This window comes from Drosophila novamexicana, unplaced genomic scaffold (assembly GCF_003285875.2).
Source record: "Drosophila novamexicana strain 15010-1031.04,08,12 unplaced genomic scaffold, DnovRS2.1 tig00001689-arrow-arrow-pilon, whole genome shotgun sequence".
Lineage (NCBI taxonomy): Eukaryota > Metazoa > Arthropoda > Insecta > Diptera > Drosophilidae > Drosophila > Drosophila novamexicana.
In genome coordinates, this window is record NW_020824875.1 from 298,027 (window position 1) to 312,556 (window position 14,530).

The following is a 14,530-nucleotide window of genomic DNA, read 5'->3' on the forward strand; positions in this document are numbered from 1 at the left end:
CACTATTCAGGTAGGCAGTAGACACGTCCATCTGATGCACAAACAACTTATGTTCGACTGCCAATACCATAATCATTCGTACGGACGAGTATCTCACAACTGGAGAGAACGTCTCAAAGAAATCAACGCCATATCGCTGCGCACATCCTTTGGCAACTAATCTTGACTTAAAGCGCTCTACAAAGCCATCCTTGTCAACTTTTATGCCAAAGACCCATTTGCAGCTTATCGCTTTCTTATTCGCTGGCAATTCCACAAGCTCCCAAGTCTTATTGTCTTCAAGTGCTTTTATCTCCTTCTGAATCGATGCTGACCATTCTTGGCTCATTTCTGACTCATTTGCTTCGCTAAAATTTTCAGGAATGACGATTTCCTCTGCCTTCAGCATATTCAGACAATTATACTGCTTGCGGGGTCTACCTGGTTTTCCAGTTTTTATCTTTCGTGGACGCCCTGGCCCACGAGCTTCACAGTTTACGGGCGGTTCTGCATCATCACTTTTTGCACTCTCATACTTGTCAGTATCTTTCCTTTCAGTATGTTGCCCTGTGATTTCAATCTCTGCCTTTGTCTGCAGGACATTCTCAGCCTCAGCCTGCTGATTTACTGTTGCACAATCATCAAACAGCACTGTTTCTTTTTTATCGCTTGCAGATCCACCTAAATTATTTTCTGTAAAAATAACTTCTCTGCTTTCGACAACTTTCTTCGACTCTGGACAAAATAGGCGATATGCTTTTGCTGCCATCGAATAGCCAACCATTACATATTCGATTCCCTTTGGACTAAACTTATTTCTGTGCCCTTTCTTTAAGACAATTGCTTTTGAGCCGAAAACCTTCAAATGCGATACAGACGGTTTCTTGCCAGTCCAAACGTCGAATGGCGTTTTGTTAGCCAATGTCTTGTTTTCTGACCTGTTGCGTAAGTATACTGCAGTCCCTACTGCCTCACCCCATAGTGTTTCATCTACGCCCGAGTGTACTAGCATACTTCTGGCCATCTCTACCAGTGTGCGATTTGCTCGCTCAGCAATTCCATTTTGCTGCGGAGTATAGGGTACTGTCAGTTGTCTTTTAATTCCGTGTTCCGACAAGAATTTTTCAAATTCATGACTAACATACTCGCGCCCGTTATCGCTTCGAATTGATTTTACCTTATTGCCGCATTGTCTCTCGGCAAACAAAACAAAGTCCTTAAACGCGCTTAATATTTGGTCGCGAGACTTCAAAAAATACACAACTGTGTGGCGTGAGTAATCGTCAATAAATGTTGCAAAGTATCGTGCGCCCCCGGCAGACGGTCTGCTTATTGGTCCACAAATGTCAGTGTGAATCAAACTCAATAATTGAGTCGCACGATTTTCAGAGGCTTTTGGAAATGGTTTTACACTTATTTTACTTTTTGCACAGGTTTCACACAATTCATTTTTTATTTCAAAATTTTTATTGATTGATTTTAAGCCATGCACCATCTCACCACTTGCCATTTTCCTTAAACTGACCAGATTTAAGTGTGCAAATCGATAATGCCATTTCCATAACTCAGTGCTGCTTGCCTTAGAGTACATACACTGTTTCATTTTGGCATCAATGGTGAACAAATCACCTCTCTTGTATGCTCTCAGTATATTCACAATATCTCCGTCTTTTACACTGCTCTGTCTTTATCAAAAGTAACTCTGTATCCTTTTTCTACAGCTTTTGATACCGATATGAAGTTTGCTTGCAACTCATTAACAAACAACACATTTTGCAGTTCAAGATAAAAATTTCCGACAGTAATACATACAGTACCAATGCCGTCGGCAACTATAAAATTTTCTCCTGCAAGCAATATTTTCTCTTTGTGCTCTCTAATATCTACAAACCATGACCTATCACAACACATGTGAGCAGTGGCGCCACTATCCAGACACCACGTCGATTTTGTAAAGTTGTCGCTTTTCTGCGCATTCGCAAGTATGGTTAACGATCGCTTCATTTCAGCGTTTCTCTCTTTGCCTTCTTTACTTTTCTCTTTTTCCTTGCACTCAGCAATAAAATGACCTTCGCGGCCGCATCTATAACATTTTTTATTCCTTTTCGGATCTGTTTTCTGATGCGCATTTTTTGTACGCGACACAAATGCTTGCTGTATGCCATTACCCACTTCTTCGTTGTTTGCTTGTTGTCTTTGTCCTTCTTCAATAATTTTGATTTTCAAATCAGACAAGGACGGCAACTGTTCACGCGTTTCGATCGCTACAACAAAGTTTTCGAACTTTTTTCCTAATCCCGTTAACAGCAAAATTGTGAGCATGTCTTCATTTATATTCATTTCGATTTCTTTTAATTTTTCAACTATGTTGGAAAACTCATTCATATAGTTTTGCACACTTGCACCTTCTGGCATACTCAATCGAAGCAAACTTTTAAATAACGCAATTTTTCTTGCTGGCCCGCGCGGTTGATACACACTTATTAGCTTCTCCCATGCTTCTTTAGACGACACGCAATTTTTTATGAAATTAATCTGCGACGCTTCAACAGCCAGCAATATGTTTGCTAGTGCCTTTTCGTCCCGTGAAAATTTCGTAACAATGTTACAAAAACAATTTTAACATTTTTAATCGATACTGGTGCAGACATTTCAATTCTTAAAATTAATTCTGATCACTTCGATACAATTTCTGAAGATAAAACTATAAATATTCAAGGAATAGGCCAAGGGGTTATAAAGTCCCAAGGCACTACTCTAATAGATCTTCAATTCAAACAATATACAATTCCACACGAATTTAACATAGTAAATGCAAACTTCGCAATACCTTGTGATGGAATTATAGGCATCGATTTTATAAAAAAATTTAAATGCTTACTAGATTTCAAACCAACTGAAGACTGGTTTATAATTCGACCTCAAATTCCAATTTATGTTCCAATAACATACAATTCTGGTACTAACTCACTAATTCTACCAGCATGATCTGAAGTGATAAGAAATATAAAAATCGATTCGAAAGATAATTTCTGTTGGTTATATAATGTTTTTAAAGTGGAACTAAACAGGAAACTGAACCGGGTTAATAAGTTTTTCTTTTTATTACGCATCTGTACGTCTACATTGTTCGGTAGTTCATAAGCGACAGAAAATGGTAAACTTAAGAATAAGAATAAGCAGTAAGCAAAACAAAAGACTTAAGTGTGACCAGGATTCAAATATTAGTTGTTGCCGAAAAACTTATGCATATTTCAATACTCCTTCTCAACAATTACATACTTGAAAACTTATTAATAACAATTCATTTCATTAATACATTTTACATGCTTGTTCTTTTGCAAATTTTTAGTTAGTACATCGGCAATAATATCATTAGAACCTATATATTTAACATCTATTTCGTTCTTAGAATATAGCTCGCGTACATGGTGAAACTTTATTGTAGCTACAGGCCTACACGTTGACATGCCCCAAGTATGTAGCATTTGTTCCACATACTGCTTGTGGCCGATTGTTATGCTTCCAGTCTCCCCTTCGCGCTCAATTTCAATGCCCAAGTAATGGTTGAGCTGGCCGCCATCAACAATGTCGAATTCCCTGGCCATGGACGCTTTGATTTTCAACAATTCGTTATTATTTGAGCTGGCAAGTAAAATATCATCAACATAAACTGCAATTATATTAATTTTACCTTGCCCATTGCGTATATATACACAGGGCTCGCTGACACATGGAGCATCGCTGACGAATCCGTCCGGTTGTTTCATATAAACTTCCTCTGAAAGCTCACTATTCAGGTAGGCAGTAGACACGTCCATCTGATGCACAAACAACTTATGTTCGACTGCCAATACCATAATCATTCGTACAGACGAGTATCTCACAACTGGAGAGAACGTCTCAAAGAAATCAACGCCATATCGCTGCGCACATCCTTTGGCAACTAATCTTGACTTAAAGCGCTCTACAAAGCCATCCTTGTCAACTTTTATGCCAAAGACCCATTTGCAGCTTATCGCTTTCTTATTCGCTGGCAATTCCACAAGCTCCCAAGTCTTATTGTCTTCAAGTGCTTTTATCTCCTTCTGAATCGATGCTGACCATTCTTGGCTCATTTCTGACTCATTTGCTTCGCTAAAATTTTCAGGAATGACGATTTCCTCTGCTTTCAGCATATTCAGACAATTATACTGCTTGCGGGGTCTACCTGGTTTTCCAGTTTTTATCTTTCGTGGACGCCCTGGCCCACGAGCTTCACAGTTAAGGGCGGTTCTGCATCATCACTTTTTGCACTCTCATACTTGTCAGTATCTTTCCTTTCAGTATGTTGCCCTCCGATTTCAATCTCTGCCTGTGTCTGCAGGACATTCTCAGCCTCAGCCTGCTGATTTACTGTTGCACAATCATCAAACAGCACTGTTTCTTTTTTATCGCTTGCAGATCCACCTAAATTATTTTCTGTAAAAATAACTTCTCTGCTTTCGACAACTTTCTTCGACTCTGGACAAAATAGGCGATATGCTTTTGCTGCCATCGAATAGCCAACCATTACATATTCGATTCCCTTTGGACTAAACTTATTTCTGTGCCCTTTCTTTAAGACAATTGCTTTTGAGCCGAAAACCTTCAAATGCGATACAGACGGTTTCTTGCCAGTCCAAACCTCGAATGGTGTTTTGTTAGCCAATGTCTTGTTTTCTGACCTGTTGCGTAAGTATACTGCAGGCCCTACTGCCTCACCCCATAGTGTTTCATCTACGCCCGAGTGTACTAGCATACTTCTGGCCATCTCTACCAGTGTGCGATTTGCTCGCTCAGCAATTCCATTTTGCTGCGGAGTATAGGGTACTGTCAGTTGTCTTTTAATTCCGTGTTCCGACAAGAATTTTTCAAATTCATGACTAAAATACTCGCGCCCGTTATCGCTTCGAATTGATTTTACCTTATTGCCGCATTGTCTCTCGGCAAACAAAACAAAGTCCTTAAACGCGCTTAATATTTGGTCGCGAGACTTCAAAAAATACACAACTGTGTGGCGTGAGTAATCGTCAATAAATGTTGCAAAGTATCGTGCGCCCCCGGCAGACGGTCTGCTTATTGGTCCACAAATGTCAGTGTGAATCAAACTCAATAATTGAGTCGCACGATTTTCAGAGGCTTTTGGAAATGGTTTTACACTTATTTTACTTTTTGCACAGGTTTCACACAATTCATTTTTTATTTCAAAATTTTTATTGATTGATTTTAAGCCATGCACCATCTCACCACTTGCCATTTTCCTTAAACTGGCCAGATTTAAGTGTGCAAATCGATAATGCCATTTCCATAACTCAGTGCTGCTTGCCTTAGAGTACATACACTGTTTCATTTTGGCATCAATGGTGAACAAATCACCTCTCTTGTATGCTCTCAGTATATTCACATTATCTCCGTCTTTTACACTGCTCTGTTATTATCAAAAGTAACTCTGTATCCTTTTTCTACAGCTTTTGATACCGATATGAAGTTTGCTTGCAACTCATTAACAAACAACACATTTTGCAGTTCAAGATAAAAATTTCCGACAGTAATACATACAGTACCAATGCCGTCGGCAACTATAAAATTTTCTCCTGCAAGCAATATTTTCTCTTTGTGCTCTCTAATATCTACAAACCATGACCTATCACAACACATGTGAGCAGTGGCGCCACTATCCAGACACCACGTCGATTTTGTAAAGTTGTCGCTTTTCTGCGCATTCGCAAGTATGGTTAACGATCGCTTCATTTCAGCGTTTCTCTCTTTGCCTTCTTTACTTTTCTCTTTTTCCTTGCACTCAGCAATAAAATGACCTTCGCGGCCGCATCTATAACATTTTTTATTCCTTTTCGGATCTGTTTTCTGATGCGCATTTTTTGTACGCGACACAAATGCTTGCTGTATGCCATTACCCACTTCTTCGTTGTTTGCTTGTTGTCTTTGTCCTTCTTCAATAATTTTGATTTTCAAATCAGACAAGGACGGCAACTGTTCACGCGTTTCGATCGCTACAACAAAGTTTTCGAACTTTTTTCCTAATCCCGTTAACAGCAAAATTGTGAGCATGTCTTCATTTATATTCATTTCGATTTCTTTTAATTTTTCAACTATGTTGGAAAACTCATTCATATAGTTTTGCACACTTGCACCTTCTGGCATACTCAATCGAAGCAAACTTTTAAATAACGCAATTTTTCTTGCTGGCCCGCGCGGTTGATACACACTTATTAGCTTCTCCCATGCTTCTTTAGACGACACGCAATTTTTTATGAAATTAATCTGCGACGCTTCAACAGCCAGCAATATGTTTGCTAGTGCCTTTTCGTCCCGTGTATCAAACTGAGCCTTCTGTTCTTCGCTGTCACCTTCTTTTTTAACGATTCTTCCGCATACTATCGACTATCATTTTGTACCAATATGCTTTCCATTTGCACTGACCACACCGCGTAATTTTCGTCATCCAACTTTCGATGGAATATAACCCTTGTCCACTCATGTTTATAAATTTTTTCGTATAATCACACACAGTAATTAAGGTTAATCGCACAATTTCGTGTTTAGAGCCCTGGGCCCATAACCGGTTGGTTATATAATGTTTTTAAAGTGGAACTAAACAGGAAACTGAACCGGATTAATAGGTTTTTCTTTTTATTACGCATCTGTACGTTTACATTGTTCGGTAGTTCATAAGCGACAGAGAATGGTAAACTTAGGAATAAGAATAAGCACAAAGCAAAACAAAAGACTTAAGTGTGACCAGGATTCAAATATTAGTTGTTGCCGAAAAACATGCATATTTCAATAATTTCATTTAAATACCTAATCAAGAAATACAAAAAGGAGTTTAAATTGCTAACACAATAACAAAATCCCAATGTACATTTGTCCGATTATTAAATACATCCAATTCCGATTTATTAGTAAATATTAATAATATCAAATACGAATCACTTTCGAGCTATGAAGTAGTTCAAAACAACCAATATAATAGAATTGAAAAAGTTTTATCGCTTCTAAGAAAAAATTTTCCACAACTATTCAATGATCAATTAACAGAACTGTGCGCCAAATATTGTGATGTATTCGGACAACAGACCGAATCAATCACAACAAACAACTTTTATAAGCAAGCAAGCAAGATTAAAAGATAATGAACCTTTTTACAAAAAAAAAAAAACAGAAGTCCTCATAGTCATGTAGATGAAATCCAAAAACAAGTTGGGAAACTTATTAACGACAATATAGTCGAACCTTCTGTGTCTGAATATAATAGCCGACTTTTATTAGTACCCAAGAAATCCCTCCCGGGATCAGAAGAAAAGAAATAGCGATTAGTAATCGACTATCGTCAAATCAATAAAAAGCTCTTTATCTGACAAATTTCCTCTCCCCAGAATTGATGATCTAGAGATCAATTGGGTCGAGCAAAATATTTCTCATGCCTTGATTTAATGTCAGGATTCCATCAAATTGAATTAGAAGCAAGTTCTAGAAATATAACGTCCTTTTCAACGAGCAATGGCTCATATCGTTTCACACGATTATCATTTGGACTAAAAATAGCACCAAACTCATTTCAGAGAATGATGACTATTGCGTTTTCAGGTCTAGAACCTTCACAAGCATTCCTTTATATGGACGATTTAATCGCTGTTGGATGTTCAGAAAAACAAATGATTACAAATTTAAAAGACGTTTTCGAACTCTGTAGAAAATATAATTTAAAGTTACATCCAGAAAAATGCTCATTTTTCATGCACGAAGTGACATTTCTTGGTCACAAGTGTATAGACAAAGGAATATTACCAGATGACAAGAAATATAATGTCATCAAGAATTATCCAGTCCCACATGATGCGGACAGTGCGAGACGTTTTATTGCATTCTGCAATTACTATAGACGCTTTATAAAAAACTTCGCCGATTATTCACGGCATATAACAAAATTAAGTAAAAAGAATGTTCCTTTTCAATGGACAGATGAATGCCAGAAAGCATTCCATTATCTAAAAGATAAGCTAATAGAACCAACTCTATTACAATATCCAGATTTTAGCAAAGAATTTTGCATAATCACAGATGCAAGCAAACAAGCATGTGGAGCGGTTTTAACTCAAAACAAAAATGGACGCCAACTTCCCATTGCATATGCATCAAGAGAAAGGTGAAAGCAATAAGAGCACCACAGAACAAGAATTAACAGCAATTCACTGGGCAATAGTATATTTTCGACCATATATCTATGGAAAACACTTTACAGTAAAAACAGACCACAGACCACTAACTAACCCAAGTTCAAAACTAACACTAGAATTATAGGAATACGACTTCACTGTGGAATACTTAAAGGGAAAAGACAATTTCGTGGCAGATGCCCTATCGAGGATAACAATATCCGAATTAAAAGACATACAAAACATACATCCTGAAAGTCACTACCAGGCAACAAAGTAGACAAAATAATCTCTGGCCAGAGAACAAAAATGAAACTATGCTTAGGCAAGTTCCTAATAAAGCTTCTAAGCCCAACGTACATGAAGTCATTTGCAATGATGAAGTACGGAAAGTAGTGACCTTGGACATAACAAATAATTTATGTTTACTTAAACATGGGAAAAAAGTTATAGCAAGAATTGATGTTAGCGATCTGTACACCAATGGAAATCTTGACTTAGGTCGATTCTTTCAAAGGTTTGAAAAACAAGCCGGTATACTAAAGATCAGCCAACTCAAATTGGCACCGTGTGAAAAGATTTTTGAAACTATTTCAATAGAATCTTTTAAAAAAATGGGCAATAAAATATTGAATTATCATTAAGAGTAGCGCTACTCCAACCGGTGACCGTTATCGAAAAAGATAAAGATAAAGAAGCAATTATGGCTACATACCATAATGATCCTATACAAGGTGGTCATACTGGCATTACAAGAACGCTTGCAAAAATCAAAAGACACTACTATTGGAAAAACATGACTCGTCATGTCAAAGAGTACGTACGTAGATGTCAAAAATGCCAGCTATCTAAAATAACAACACATTTTTAGACCTCAATGACATTAACAGAAACACCAACACGTGCTTTTAGATGGTCCGTTATAAACTAAGTTCACAAGTCAATAATGCATTTAGGTTACGATAAGACACTCGATAAAGTTTACGATTTTTACTGGTTTGAGAATACGTCAAAATATATCAGAAAATTTGCTGACAACTGCATCACTTGCAAAATGTCAGGCTGAACTGCATGCAATCCCGAATGTCAATATTCCTTGGCACACTATCCACATCGACATAACTGAGAAATTGAGTGGCAAGAGTGACTAAAAAGAGTACGTTATTGTTTAAGTAGAAGCGTTTACCAATTTTGTCTTTCTATATCATACCCTTTAATTAGACAGTGAGAATTCTATAAATGCTGTTCAATCCGCTGCTTCGTTGTGTGGAGTACCAAACCGAATAATAGCTGACCAGGGAAGGTGTTTAACGGGAGCAAAACTGGAACGCAGTCTAGGAGAGGTGCATATGGCACAACTAACCGTGTGACAAAGGGAAGTTCTCTAGAAATGCTATTTGGAAAGCTACCAGGCCTTTTTGAGGATAACTTCCACCTAGTGACATAGAAAATGAGATTGATCTGTCAAACGTAAGAGCACTAGCAGAAAAGAATATTTTAGCTAATGCAGTTTATGACAAAGAACGATTTGATAAAAATTATGCAAAAGTACTTAGACACAAAGTTGGAGATTTTGTATTATTTAAAAGCGAAAAGAAGCATCAAACCAAGTTATGTCCATGTTGAAGTTTCTTAAGAATGTGAAGAACACCAATAAGGGCGAAAGAAGTTAAACTGCTGGCCAAAGGAAATGACAAAGTACGTCAGCCATGTAATATAATGCAAGCACAAGTGCAAAACATAGTGATGTTTGTTTTGATCATGGCGTGTGGGGCATTTGATTGATTTGAAAAATAAAAACCAAACAGAATGATAAAGACTATGTTAAAAAATGATTTGAGGAGGCTTGGTACTATTTTGCGAAATTGTTAACTTGATAAGTCTTTATGAATTAAGAAATTAAGATTTGCGTTTGTTGTGGAAATATTTGTTGGCAATAAAAAAATATAATAAAAACAATTAAAAACAAAAGAGCAACATGAATTATGGTCTTTTGTACACGAGGTCGTGTCGGTGCATACGGAATGTCTGTGTGGTTGCACGTGGAATGTCTGTGTGGTTGCTCGTAGAGTGTCTGTGTGGTTCCATGTAGAATGTCAAGATATTTGGTTGTTCACAATGATTGCGAATTGCGATTCCCGGCGAATGTTATAGAAGCATTATTGTCGCTTTGCTTAGAACTGCCAGGGCGAGGCGACAATGTCGCCGAGTGTGGTTCGATGGGATAAAAAGAGAAAAGGAAGAACGTTGGGTTCTGTAGCTGCCTAAGACGCCTAGCGTACACATCGGAACACTAATTGGTCTAGGCTTATTATTTTAGAACAATAGTTTTACATAGGCAAGCGAACCCTAACTGGTACGTGCCAATTTAAGCAAAGCGACAATTGATTAGTTATTATTTTGAGTAATGCAAGTGGCCGATGTGTACCAAATGCACGAAGCGAACGAACTTGATGTAAATGTAATCTTAAGAGCGAAATTTATGCAATTGCTTCGCAGAGCAAGTGTTTTATGATAAAAACCAATAAAACAATCGTTACAACGAAGAGCGCCAGCTTGATGTAAATGTAATCTTGGTTGCATTGCCAGACAACGTGTTTCAGTGATTTGAAAATGGGTTTTGAGACCGATCGGATGGTGAACAAAAAACTTTCATACAAACGTTTTTCGCTAATTAAACACATTTATGGGATATTTATAATCGATGAAACACGTATTTATTAACTTCTTATGTCGAGCTCTGAAAATAACAATATCGGAAAACACTTAAAACCACAAAAAAAAATGTTAGTATCACACGTTCCACCGCGGAAGATTGGATTTTGCCAATTCGACCTGCCCTTGGGGTAAATTGATCATAAGTTGTTCTTTTCAGGTTTTGTTTTCCAACAAGTCTTTAGGAAAATTCATTTGACACTTTTAATACTTTTTATAATGGGATATCAAATTTTTATCCTGGCACACATACTTAGAGAAATGTGTGGAAATTAGCCGGAAAACGTTATTGAAATTGTGGAAGTTTGCCGGAAAGCAGTATTTAAACATTTTGCAAAACCTATTATTTTATATAACAGTGCACAGATCGGATCCTACCAACAAAGTATTTTTCCATCTTTTTATGTGTATATCTATATATTAAGTAGAATTAAATAAAATTAAGTAGAATTAATCTTCGGAAACCGCACTTATTATTTCTTTATGTAATATGTAGTTGCAACTAAAAATCTATATTTTCAGGTTGCGTGGACCGACGTTCGTTTGGACTTTCAATTTAAAGAGCAAAGAACGGGATAGCAAATGGACCTTGGCTGGAGTTTGCTTACTTTTGCAGACATAAAACCTTAAATAACCTTACAAATTAATAATTTGATTGTTTTGTATGTTGATGTAATACCACAATAAACATTCAATTCTCCGTAAGTAAAATGCGTAATAGTTTTTTTTTATTTATGCCCGTTCCTAAATTCTGGCTTAAAATATTTTTTGTGTAAAAAGAATTCAAAATTTTTGTTTATATTATGATTTTTCGATATACGATGTGTGTGTGCACTATTACTTGTAGTGCATTGGTCAAATGCTGGGTGGCTGTGTCAAACCCAGACGGCCTCTGTTCTCCATTCAAATTGCTCCATTCAAATGTACAAATGTTATGACTATAAACAGTCAACAAGAATACAGGACTAATGCTGAATTCTTTACTCTCCCTTCCTCACATTCACACCGTTCGGCCGGAGAATACGAGGTAGACTAAGTACCAATCTGCCATTCAGCATCAATGATACTGTTCGTCTCCTGATCCTAATACTCTTTCTATACGCATATATAGTGCGTTGTTTCAACCTCAAGACTCAAGACAACTAAAAGTTGCATATTCTTTCGGTTTTTCACAGAGAACTATAATTGAGAACAAATGTTCAAAAATTCCCAGGACGTTACAGCCTACTACCGCGCATACCCACCACATGTACCATACCTTAAAACAAATTCTTTTAAGGCTTTCTGGCAGAATCCTATACAAAACTTTTCTGTAAGAACACTGTGGCCTGAAAAATGGCGACGATTGCTTTAGGTCGGCGACTTTAAAAGTATTATCAATCTGACATACAGAGGAAATAAGCTTCTATCACACATTCCCAATCAAATGCATTTACAGAAATCACCTTTACACTAGGCAACTTTCTCAACTTTTGCCTTTTTATTTTTTTTTGCTGGTGTGGCACGCGAAAAGGGTTGTGAATAGCGTAGTCTGTTGTGCACGTAGATAGGAATAAGGGGCGATAATTTCTGGTTGGTCAATGGAGTATTGTCGATTGCATAACTGACAAGGTAAGTTGTATTACGATTAAATGTCATAAACATACACTTTGAACAATTCAGATGCAATTGATTGGCCGAACACCAAAGTTGCATAGTGTTCAAATCTTCTTGTAGACGAGAATGATGTAAGGGGTTAGTGTACGATAGAATAAGTTTCACATCGTCCGCATACATAAGTACCCGGGCATGTGATATAACCGAGGGGAGATCATTTATAAAAAGATTAAAGTGTAAAGGTCCAAGGTGACTACCTTGAGGAGCACCAGCCTCAGCATTACACTTTGGGTCCTACCTTTTAAATAAGAGTTAATCCAAAGCAATAAAGACGGAGGGGAACCTATTCGGTCAAATTAAAAAAGTAAAATGTCATGGTGCATAGAGTCAAACGCCTTTCTGAAGTCAGTGTAAATAACATTAGTTTGCATTTTCGAAAGGAAAACATCATTTACCAAAGAAGTAAACTCAAGCAGATTGGTCGTAGTTGACCGATTCTTTACGAATCCATGTTGAACAGGGAAAACAACTGATTTGCAGAAATGCTAAAAGTTCGAAGTGATTATTTTCTCAAATAATTTAGGAACAGAGGACAGTTTTGCAATGCCCCTGTCTTATGTATATCAGACTTTCCACCTTTTTTGTGTAGAGGAATGATATAAGATTCTTTCCAAAGAGATGGAAAGACAGAAGTTTCAAGGGATAGATTAAAAAGCTTTAGCAATGGATAAAGAAGGGAAGAACTGCACTCCTTGAGTAGACAACTAGGAATATTGTCAGGCCCAAGAGAGTAAGAAGATTTTAAAGAGTATATAGCTAATAGAAGAGAAGAGTGTGAAATACTGGGAGGAGGTATAGAACTAGAGGAAGAAATAGTATAAGGGTAAGAAGCTTGGCAAGCTTGAAGATTTACTTACAAAATCATAAAACTGTCTCGGATTTTGGGCAAATTGCCTTTTACAATGAGTTAGATAATTCTCATAGCATTGAGAATTAAGAAGAAGTTCGACTTGGCTATGGAATATTTAGCCAAGTCTGTACACGAACCAGACTTTATAAACTTTTTAAAATATTTAGATTTTACATTTTGTAGATGTGATAATCTGGGAGTAAGCCAGGATGGTTTTGAGAAAGTACTCGAAGGAATGGACTTGGTACTTGATACACACATCTAAGAGGGAGTATAGGGTGATATAAAAAAAATTAATGACAGTATTCATATCAACCGAGTCCTATAAGAAAGACCAATCGGTTGCATAAATAAGCTGATTCACCAAAGAATAATTTTCTTTGCGAAAGCAACAGCGGGGCTTATTGGCTGATGAGCACGAAATGAAAGGATTACATTTGAGCATCGCAATCTCTAAAGTAGGATGATAGACATACTCAAAAAAAGATAAAGGAGGGGACCTAGACACGTCAGAAATAAGGTAGTCGTTAACAAATACAAGGTCAAGTGTTCTATTCAAATGATTAGAAATTGAATTCATTTGAAACAACGAAAGATCAAGCATGCAGTCTATAAAATCATGCTGTGCTGAGGGCACTAGATAATTTTTGGCAGTAAATAACCAAGAGATGTTCGGCAAATTAAACTCACCCAACACTTCTTTAATACAAGTAATATGTTTCATATAAACTTGAATATCAGAAGAAGGTGGGACATAAGAGCATGTTACATAGATATTCCGTGTAGGAAAAGGCACCTCAACTGAGACAATCTCATCAATCTCAGTTTTAGTAGGTGTACTAAAACAGAAAAGTTCTAGAGAGTGTCTTTAAAGGCAATTAACACCCCACCACCTTGAGTAGGCCGATCATTTCTATACAAAATAAATTTATTAGATAAAATCTCAAAATCAGATATGGTTGAGTTTAACCATGTTTCTGAAAATGCTATTATATCCGAATCGAAGGAAGTGCTGGCCATGACAAGATTTTTAAGCTTTGCAATGAGACCTTTAACATTCTGATAATGAATAAAGATTTGGTCAGAAGATTAAGCTAGTTTTTTGGGGCAGAAATGGCACCCTGTGTTGAAG

At 37.0% G+C, this 14,530-nt stretch overlaps 1 protein-coding gene across 1 annotated transcript in view; it reads left to right on the forward strand.

Annotated features, from left to right (window-relative positions):
- Positions 1–11,540, forward strand: part of LOC115768126 (dynein beta chain, ciliary) — a 294,885-nt gene extending 283,345 nt beyond the window's left edge. The window contains exon 10 of the mRNA XM_030712620.1: positions 11,415–11,540. The gene's annotated coding sequence lies outside the window, so the exon portion shown is untranslated. The remainder of the gene's footprint in view (positions 1–11,414) is intronic.
- Positions 11,541–14,530: the final 2,990 nt, after the last annotated feature.